General features: G+C 37.2%; 1 long non-coding RNA gene across 1 annotated transcript; it reads right to left on the bottom strand.

Moving 5' to 3' along the window:
• Window positions 1-3,047: 3,047 nt before the first annotated feature.
• Window positions 3,048-6,409, bottom strand: LOC136242815 (uncharacterized). The gene is made up of 3 exons (XR_010694647.1): window positions 6,313-6,409; window positions 4,808-4,876; window positions 3,048-3,373 (listed from the first exon to the last, which is right to left on the bottom strand). It is a non-coding gene; the product is annotated as an uncharacterized lncRNA (long non-coding RNA).
• Between the last annotated feature and the right edge of the window lie 4,271 nt (window positions 6,410-10,680).

The following is a 10,680-nucleotide window of genomic DNA, read 5'->3' as shown; positions in this document are numbered from 1 at the left end:
CAGAGTATTTCCAATCCCTGCATTATCCAGTGGTGAATGAGTAGTGTGTAATTGAGTAACTTTTACTCAGTAAGATATAGCTAGTACTAGGACTGAATATAAAAATCCACACCTAAAGGCTATGTAGTACATGTAGAGCAAGTTATTTGCTACAAGTGTTAACTAATGTGGTAAACTTGTTTAATGAACTTACAATTGTATAAGCAGTATTTTAGTTACTTACCTGATTGTACTTTTTTGAGAATGTCTTTTCCTTTTGTGTGTTTGATGGCTTTAAAGGAAGTTATTCACATTCCATGCTATTAATTATAGTGCATTGTTGTGTCAGCTATAATAGATGCTTTGTGGTGTCTCCGTATATATCTCTTGTTGTCCAACTAATTGTGCCCAAAAACAATGTGGGAGATAGAAAAGAAAGTTATGAGGTTTACTCTATCACAGCTATGCACAATTGGTATCAGTTCTCAGATATCATAGTCTACGAGTATTAATTTTGGCATTTGAAATTTCAGTAAATTTCAAAATACACTTTTTCATTATAGGCATGCTTGAACTTGAAGAGCTACTAGTGCTATCTATTGGTATTTTCCTTGGAGGTCACCTTGTCAAGAAACTTACTGTAATGTGGAACCACACCCACATTAAAGAATGTGGTTTGGGGTCTTTAGTGATATGTGTGTGGTACTACACCCACATTGCATGCTGCACACTTATGGGAATTGTAGGCAACTAGTCTGTACGACGTCAAGCAAGGGTGCAATGACCACTTGTGGGAATTGTGGGTTGTTGCAGCTGTCTAGCTGGGTTAGACTTTCATGGAGCCACACCCACTCACCAATCATTGACTATGAGTGTCAAAATATTGTCAGGTATTTGTAGCTGCTCATTTATTTCCCTTGCAGACAACTGTGTAGGTAATATCCTATACTATGAATGTAGAACGAACTAACAAAGCTTGGAAGTGTGGACATTGTGCCAAAAAGACTATAATTATAGCTCTTGATGCCCACCTCAAATTTCTATTTTGGTTGGTGGATCAACTGGATTAGCAGTACTGAACCATTTACAACCATCATTTGCATTATATTATGCATCTGAAGAAGTGCTAAATGGAATATAACATAAGTACTGTAAACCTGCACTCTCCACTACAAATTTAACCTTACAATGGAACATTTCTGTTGTTCCTATAGAATGCAATTTAAAAGACAGCCTCCTTGTAGCTATCAGTAAAGTTGGTCTCAAATTGTCCATTACATAGAGGTTCAAGTTGTTAAGGCATACATATACTATTCATGCACTAAGTCATTAAAAGTTCCAAGCGTGCTTGATTCATAATAATACTGCTCCTGTACAGGAAACAGCACAGAGGCAAAAATATTTGTCTATAGTGAATCCCTTTAAGATCAGGAATTTGTTTGGTCGTTTGTATAAGATGTACTAAATAAGTGACCGTATTGATGAGGTGGCCTTTAGCACTGTGATTTACACTATCATAATGGTTATTACACTACTACTGGGTAGAGATGAAACACACAGTTTAGGCATAAGTCAGAGATGACTACAAGTGGAATATATATGCTGAATTAAGCGTTACGTACAATTCCCAAATAATAAGTGCAGCTTTGATAGCTAGATTGGACCTTGAGTAAGCAGGTTTTGCATAAAAGTTTGAGAACTGTAATAGAAGAACAGTCACTCATGATCAACTATGTATCATGACAAGCAGATATAAGAAAGCTTCCTTTATTGATCAAGCGTAGTATGTGCGAAAGTAAAATTTTAGTCATTTTGGCTTTCTGTTTAATGTTGGGCTTAATTCCAGCGCAAGCACTGGCCATTTTGAATTTTACATTAGTGTCATCAGTTTGGTCCTAAAGAAAGTAGCCGCTGGCTTACTACTAACAAGGTGGCCACATTAACAAAAAATAAATCAATGAGATGTTATAGGAAATAGATCTGGGTTGCATGATTGTGGCCCACTGTAACAAGGTGGTTGCTAAGTGAGGTTTCACTGTACTACAGCTGTTGATATATATAGGACCTAGACAGATGTCCTCTAAAAACAGGGTGCCTACAATCCAGAGGAGTTTCATCATGATTGAGTCATATACGTAGAATTATTTATCTATTATTATTCACCCTTGCTGTTATGATAGCCTGTAAAGTAACCCCTATAGTCACCCGTTTTAAAGGTCAACAATTTGTGTAATTACATCTGTGCCTCTGTAGACATGCATACATGATTCCTGCACACTACATGACTTGCTGTACTAGTGGGTAATGTTCGCTTTACCACAAATTACCTGTTATTGCAGAATTACCCATTGTTTTGTCTGAATTTAAAAAAAATGAACATGCACAGGTCAGTTTTTCAAATGGCCATGTTTGTACAAAGGTACACAATGCACTACAGAGTGTCAAAAAATTCTTACATTTCTGCAGTGAGCCCTCTATAGTTGTAATGCTTGCAGAATTTTACAAGCAAGAAGTTGAACTAACTAGGTATCAAACAGACGATGGAAATGCCATCAGTTGAGACTACACATTGGAAATGCACCAGAATCCTTTTCAAAATCAGGCATAGCCTAGCTGTTGTGACATGTAGTGTGATAATGGATAGTGGTAGCAGTGGCGGATCTAGGATTTTTAAACGGGGGGTTTCTGAAAATTGGATTAGCTAAATAAGGAATCTGATGACAATTCTCCAGAAAATCGTGAGATTTTAGAAGCTCAGAGATTGGATTTTAGGCTATTTTCATAAAATCAATACTTTAAAATGTAAATAGTTACTATATACTATAGCTAACTAATATGGTGACTACAAGCTGTAGCTTTGATTGCTCTATTAGAGTAGTTACCTGACTGCTCTATTAGAGTATCTCGATCGTTTTTAATGCAGTGGGAGATGAAAAGTGAAGCGTTGCTGATGGTTTAATAGCTAAAATGGTGTTAGTTAAGTGCAACTGCATGCATGCTACTGGTATATAGTTGTTTGCTATGACAAATTGTCAATACAACAATGTTTATGTAATGAGAATGCCACTATAAGCTAAATTTAAAAGGAGATTTCTGTCGAAACCCCAGAAACCCATCTGGATCCGCCACTGGGTAGTGACCTGCCCACCCACACTAGAATTGTTTTGATGAAAACAGAAATTCATATAATAGACCAATTGTTGCCATCTTAACTCGCAGTCTAGTAAAGCCAAACTACTGAATAAATACCATCTTTGTTTCTGTCTCAAAATCATTGAAGTCATCTTAGCTGCACGTGATCACTGTGAGAATACAGCTATATGGACTCGCTCTTATTTAGATGTTGGTTTTGTGAAAACACTTTGTGATCTTGAAGTTCTTGAAGTGAATCCACCTACAAATTAAGAACACCACACTCAATACACGTGTGATCACAGATCATCACACAAAGTGATGAACACATCATTACATACATGAAGTAATCATAATGTAATACCTATAACATAACACAAAATCATCTGCCATCTCTGTAGGGCTAAGTGACAAACACTGGGAAACGTTACTTCCTATTTTACATATGCAGGACTCAAACCCAGATTTTTAAGCTGGGAAGGGCAATTTAAGCCACTTCAGATTTCTAGGGGGATCTGGGGGGCATGCTCCCCAGGAAAAGTTTGAAAATTAGGGATGTAAAATATACTCAATTTTGGTGAAATTTACTGTGATGCCATTGAATATTGACCATTCGACTATACAAATTTGGGATCAACTAAACCTTTCCATTTCTCAAGGCTTTAGGTATAAACTTAGGGGGGGGGGGGGGGGGGGGGCAATAGCTAACCCAGGGGGGAGGGGGCTGGGGTTGGGCCCCCTACATTAACCCCTGATATAATTGAGATACTATAGGGCAAGAAATTTTCGTGGGATACAAATTTTTGTGGATTTTGTGGGCATCTTATCCACGAAAATTAAATATTAAGTAGTTCCTATACAAGTTGTATGGCGATCGATGTCTAAACCATGAAAATTACTGGTTTTACTACATTTTAGCAATCCAAGAAACTTTAATCTCACGAAAATTTCTTGCCCTACAGTAGGTATCAGTCTGTAAGAAGTTGAAGTTAGTTTTTATGGCAATAGAATAACAAACACATAGCATGCCTTTGTATTTCTTTCTGAACACTTAGTAGTAATAAGACAACACTCAATCAAAAATACAACTGCTTGTTCAGGTACAGTCACTACACCAATAACTTCTATAAAATCACCCGCAAACAGTATTAAAATTTAACCAAGCAATCAAGAGGTTAGTTTGTAAGCAACCAAAACGTCCACCAAAACAATATGCTTCCACACTGCTAAGTCAAGCGATTGCATATTCAAATGATATTACAATTAGGCCAGTCCAACTTGATTACTTGTTTCACATCCACAAAAATTTGGATTTCCATGCAGGCGTGAGGTCATTTTTCATTATTCATTATCAAATAAAATATTCCAAATCAAACTGTTTGTTACTATAAAGGTTAGCTAAAGCCTTTAAAGAACTAGTACTAACGTTTTACCACCGTATCTGAAGTGCAAATAACATTTGCTGTGCTGTAAATTGATAGCCAGCCTTCTTAGCATCAAATGCACGTGATTGATAACAGTAACAATGAAATTAGATGCGGTGGGGTAAAAAGAGATGCAGGCAGGGTTGGGGAATGGTTAAAACCCGGACCGGACCGGACCGGACAAAAGGTCAATTCTCCAGGAATACAAGATTAGCCATTTTCTAAGTATTTACAGCTATATATATCCTCTATAGCACTTATACACTACTCACCTTGCAGCAATTCTGCCAAGAATGCAATCGCGATGGTTGAGCAACACAAAGTATCCGCTGTAGAACAATCTAACAAAGTTAAAACACTTTCTAATGTCTTTTACTGCACAAAGCTACATGTTCTCTCCACTGTAGTTGCATAGAACGAGTGGCTTCGCGAATTTATTAGAGTCGTGCTATTCACTCTAGGCATCTACTGCATCTATCTTGAAATAATTCAAGTATTGCCTACCTTGCTTAACTCCATGGGGCCATGCATTACGTTTGAGCTAAATTAGACAGTTAACTGTTAGTTTTTGCACAGCACGACTCTAATAATAAATTCGGGCAGCCACTCGTTGTTCTATGCAACTACAGCTTGAAGAACACGTAAAGTTTTTGATTGTGGTATATTAATAAGCATATTTCCGTGATATTCCTAGGACTCGTCCATTTATGTGAGCAAAACGTACTAAGAACGTTCACTGCTGCTGGCCACAAGAAACCATCATCGAAATCTTCAAGTGTGTCTGTAAATAAATCCAGTAGTTTTCCTCTTACTGGTTGGGTTGACTGGTCAGCCAGCACAGTCAGGCTATCAGCCTACACTGGCTTGGTTGATTGGTTGTGTACTCACCAGAATGAGTGATTACTCACTCAAAGTAGGCTATCAGCCCACAAAATGGACCTGGCAGTTCTATAACTACCTGATATAGAACTGTGGTCTATTAAAGTGTTCTATAACTGCCCAATATAGAACATTTGTGCTTTTATGGCGAATATAGAACACTTTTTTTGCTTTGATACTCCCACGCAAAGTTCTTTATATATATATATATATGATATGTACCACTTTCAAACCTCAGAATCAAAGGAAAGGCAGTGCATATATATCACATATTACACTGAATCAAAAGTTAACAAGATAATATGCACTGCTATTAGTGCATATATCTCATTAACTTGAGACATTGCACACCTAATAGGAGTGCACACTATATCCAGAAATCATCAGGTTTCTTTGATGTTATGCTGTTATCCTCTTCTCGTATATAGGGAATCAAGCAAGCTATGATTGTGCGGTTGAATTTTGTCAAAAATCTGTGATTGTGGGATTCAATTTTAATACATTAATAGTAGTTTGTTTTTTACTATTGTAAATGTAGTAATTAAAGTAACATAATTAACACTAGTCACTTAAAATTGCTATAAAAGCAAACAAACTACTGTTTGATGTATTAAAATTGAATCCCACAATCACAGTTTGTTTGGCAAAATTTAATCCCACAATCACAGCTTACTTAGTTCCCTATATAAGGGCAGAGTATAGCAATCAAAGATTTTGCCAACTAGGTGAGTTTGCATGCTAAAGTATAACATACCACGGGCACTCATAGTACAACTATTATCATACAGTACAATAGTAACTGTATAGTAGGGACCACAGAGGAGTAGGCGTGGCCCACAAAATAATATCACCCAAAAACGACACAGCTGTAAATGTTACATCTGATGGCAGGCCTCACCTTGGTGCCCCAGTTGGCACCTCTGAGTATGTGGAAAGATTTACTTTTGATAAGATTAGCCAGTGGGTTTCTGAAGTTAATACACTCTCCTCCATCGCTATCTCCCAACCTCATGCTGCTTATACATGTTTTACTCATGGACACTGTGAAAAAAGAGGGATAAAAGATGGTATTTCCAGTGGCTTATTGAATATAACCTGTATTATACTAACAATCTCATGTAAGACTTCAGTTAATGTGTTAAATATACTGAAACCATATATGCAATGGTATAGTGTGGGCATTATATTAGATATAAGCTATTTGAGAGTAATATGGTAAATAAACTGAAACTATATATGCAATAGTATAGTATGGATTATACTAAAGTATAAAATGAGTATAATACAGGATTCATATTAAGGCTTATTTGTATTCAATAAGCCACTGGAAATACCATATTATATCCCACTTTTTGCACAGGTGGGACTATTTAGCCGTTGGTTGTATGTAACATGTACAGTCCCTGATACATCTTCTACTCGAGAAAGCCTTATTGACAAAGTTTATTCCAGCCTCGACTGCCCTTGACCCTCCTGGTGCTCTTCAACGTTCACTCTTTGCCCTTCCAACTAGATTTGGTGGTCTAGGCATTGTTGCACCTGATTCTTTATCATCTATTGAGTTTTCTGCTTCAATGTATGTCACAGCACTCTTACGATCACTCATTTTATCACAGAATTTTGGCTATACTGCCGACTCGTTGTAGTCTGTACTCCGTAAGCTTGAAATTAAGCAATCCAAGACTATCAATTTGTTCACTCTTTCTAAGGAACTGTTCTCTAAGCTTACTCCCACTCTTCAGAGGGCTGTTACTTTAGCACAGGAAAAGGGTGCTTCTAGCTGGCTTACTGCCCTACCTGTGCAGGAACATGGTTTCTCCCTACACAAGACTGCCTTTCAAGATGCCCTTGCTTTGAGGTATGGCTGGATGCCCTCTCGTACACTTTCCCACTGTGCGTGTGGTACCAACTTTTCTGTTGATCATGCCCTACGCCGATGATGTAATTTTGTATAGAGAGATTCATAGTGCAGAAGATATTATTAGACTACAGAAAGACTTGGACATCATTGCTCAGTGGGTCCACACGTGGCTAATGAAACTCAATTTGATGAAGTGTGAACACCTCACTATAACAAATAAGAAAAACCCTATAAATTCAACGTACAATATCAACAGTCATTTCCTCTCTAAGGTCAATTCTGCCAAATACTTAGGAGTCACCTTTACTCACAACTTGTCTTGGCATGATCACGTTGTTGCCATTTGTAATAAAGCAAACTCTACACGTGCATTTTTGCAAAGAAATCTCAGGCAATGCTCTCCTACTATTAAATCACTTGCTTACCTCACTTACGTACGACCAATTTTGGAGTATGCCTCTACTGTATGGTCCCCTATGTCAGAACTGATATTGCAAGACTAGAAATGGTCCAACGTAAGGCTGCTCGTTTTGTCTTCAACAAATTCTCGGCATACTCCAGTGTGACCTCTATGTTGTCTCAATTAAACTGGCAATCACTTGAAGTAAGAAGAACTAATGCCATCATCACCATGTTTTACAAAGTTATCAACAACCTTATTTGTATTGACTTCTCACAAGATCTCCAACCAGTATTGTCATCTACCCGTGGCTATCTTAAAAGATTCATCAGTTTACCTGCTAGAGTTAACTCATATTATCATTCATTTCTCCCACATTCAATTCGACTTTGGAACTCACTACCTACTAACTTAACTACTGCACCTGACTTAATCACATTTTGTCACGCACTTCATCTTTATAGAGAACAGTTATTTTAAGTTCACATCTTTTCACATGCACACAACACTCAATTATGAGGTATGTGCATTAAACAAATTAAATTAAAAGTTGTAGCTTGAGTTGTATATTCCGTGTTTCAGTATGGGTTCAAGCCGAGCCGAACGGTTCACTAGCGGTCTGGTAAGCCGTCGGTGAGGTAGGAATTTGAATAAAACACTCACCAGTAATCCACGGACATACCAAAACGACTTGCACTGTGGCCTTTGCACCGTGGGAATCGAATCAGCTCGAAAGTATACAACAAATTTACGAAGCAGATTACGGACAAATGTTAGTACATATAATCTAGATGGCGCTATACGTCTTCTATTGATAGTGACCCCTCTTCCTTGCATCTGGCCTCGTGTATATACACATATAAATCCATGCAATATAACTTACACTAATGAAATAATCAAAATTCAATGCCAAGCATTATAAAAAATTTAATCGTATGGATTTATGTATTTAAAATTTCAGTTAATATTTCTGAATTCCCAACAAAAATTTCTATATTTCTAATAAAAATTGCCAAATTTCTATAGTCATCGACGACATTTCTGGAAGTAATATAAAGGACCCCTCGGGTGAAGCTACACGACTAGAAAGTTCCATAAATCATTTAAAGCATAGCCTTGCTCGTGCTATATGAAAAATAAAGTACTCGGTCGCACGCCTCGTACTTTATTTTTCATATAGCACTCGCAGCTATGCTTTAACATATACATATGTATTACTATTTTATTATGCTGTACAATAAGGCCACTCCAAATAAATTCTCTGTTTCCCGTCCTGGACTCAAGCATATTTGCATGTGGGCGGGCGGTCTATTTCCATTATTCATTATAAGATTAGCAGCTTTTCAAGCCATTATTTGTCTAGCACAACCATAAAAAGCTGCATAAAAGCATGCCTAAGCTTATTCCTTCCTTTTTAAGCAGTAAAATAGCACAAACATGAAGTTTGTGCCGACTTGATAGCACTGCTGAAACGTGAGCTGACATGGTTTCAAGTGAGCCTGTCAGTATGCAACAATAACCGGAAAATAATGAAAGAATACGGAATAATGGAATATTTAGAGCTGACAGTATAACTAGATGCGGGCGGTGGACGGGAAACAGAAAATTTATTTGGAGTGGCCTAATGCAAAAGTACTTTATTGTAATTGTCGGATTTCGTAATTCATGAAATTTTCGTAATTCTTCAATTACGTTGCTATGCACTGCTAATTATTAACACTTTACAGTGACCAGCACTGAAGGTCTGACAGCAACATGTGCTGCAGCCTTAGGATTACCTAACCTAATTTCAAGGACTTAGACTTAAGGCAGTGGTTACTGAACCGAAAGTCGGAGCAATAACGCGTGCGCTATTGAACCGACAGTCACGTGACACATGGCATTGCATAAGTTTTGAGATGTTATTGTGATGAAATCGTTTTCAGGTTCCTTCATTAATGAGATTTGTATTTCATTAGATATAACTGCTGTTATCCCCGAGTGGCTTGCTGTGTGTGTTCCCAACATGTGCACATTTTCAAAGCCGCTAAATGACCCTCCACCATCTTGGTGCCTTCATACTATGGCAATCTCAGTACATGTGTGTATAGACTTTGTAGCTTTGCATATACTAATTAATTTGTTCATTATTTATAATATAGTTTTTGACCGCATTTCTTATTCTCTTAGTACTTGGTGTTGTAATTACTGTTACACTTTTGCATTTTGAATTGCATATACATAAAGCAATTGTTATAATTAATATAGAAAGATACACACAAGAAATATGAGTCCAGCAGACCAAAGAAAATTTAAGACTGCTTATCAAGTATGTGAAACATGAACAGAATATTAATGCAATATTTTTAATTTGTATACAGTGTATGTTGTGTGAGTCTCCAGTCTACATGCATCCATCATCAGTATTGATCAGGTCACTACCTCAGTTTGTCATGAAGAGGAAGCATGAGATTTCCAGAACACTTAAGCAACATCCACATTGAGTTTGAATTAGAGAGTCTGGTTACTCTGTTAAAAGCACAGACCTCTCTCACAACAAACATTTGACCATTGTTGCTTATCTAGTGCAATATATAATTATGACATAATTTTGCCTATGCTGCAGTGCCCAAAAATCCTAAAATGTTCATAAATATGTTCAATAGCTATGTGTTCCTCAGTTGTCATGCTTGCCATGATTGCACTATCATAATGGATAATAATCTCTAGACTGTTTAAACGCTAAGAAATGCTGTTATCTTTTGAATTTTCCAAACTTTTTGCTTAGTATACTCCAATCATCAATAACTATCTGACCACTCTATTAGAGCGACTCATTTTTTATTAGATAAATCGATAGGTCATTTTCTGCTTTCTGTGACATTCATTTTTACAAGTACAGGGATCAAGACATACGGTCGTACGGCCAAGAAATCCAGCAACCACACCGTGAGTATATTGACAGGAAGAAAGAAAACAGCTTTTTCAGGGGCGGATTTAGGGGGGCTGCAGCCCCCCTTTCCTTT

Source organism: Dysidea avara, chromosome 2, assembly GCF_963678975.1.
Source record: "Dysidea avara chromosome 2, odDysAvar1.4, whole genome shotgun sequence".
NCBI classification, from domain to species: domain Eukaryota; kingdom Metazoa; phylum Porifera; class Demospongiae; order Dictyoceratida; family Dysideidae; genus Dysidea; species Dysidea avara.
This window is presented reverse-complemented; position numbering and strand designations above follow the sequence as displayed.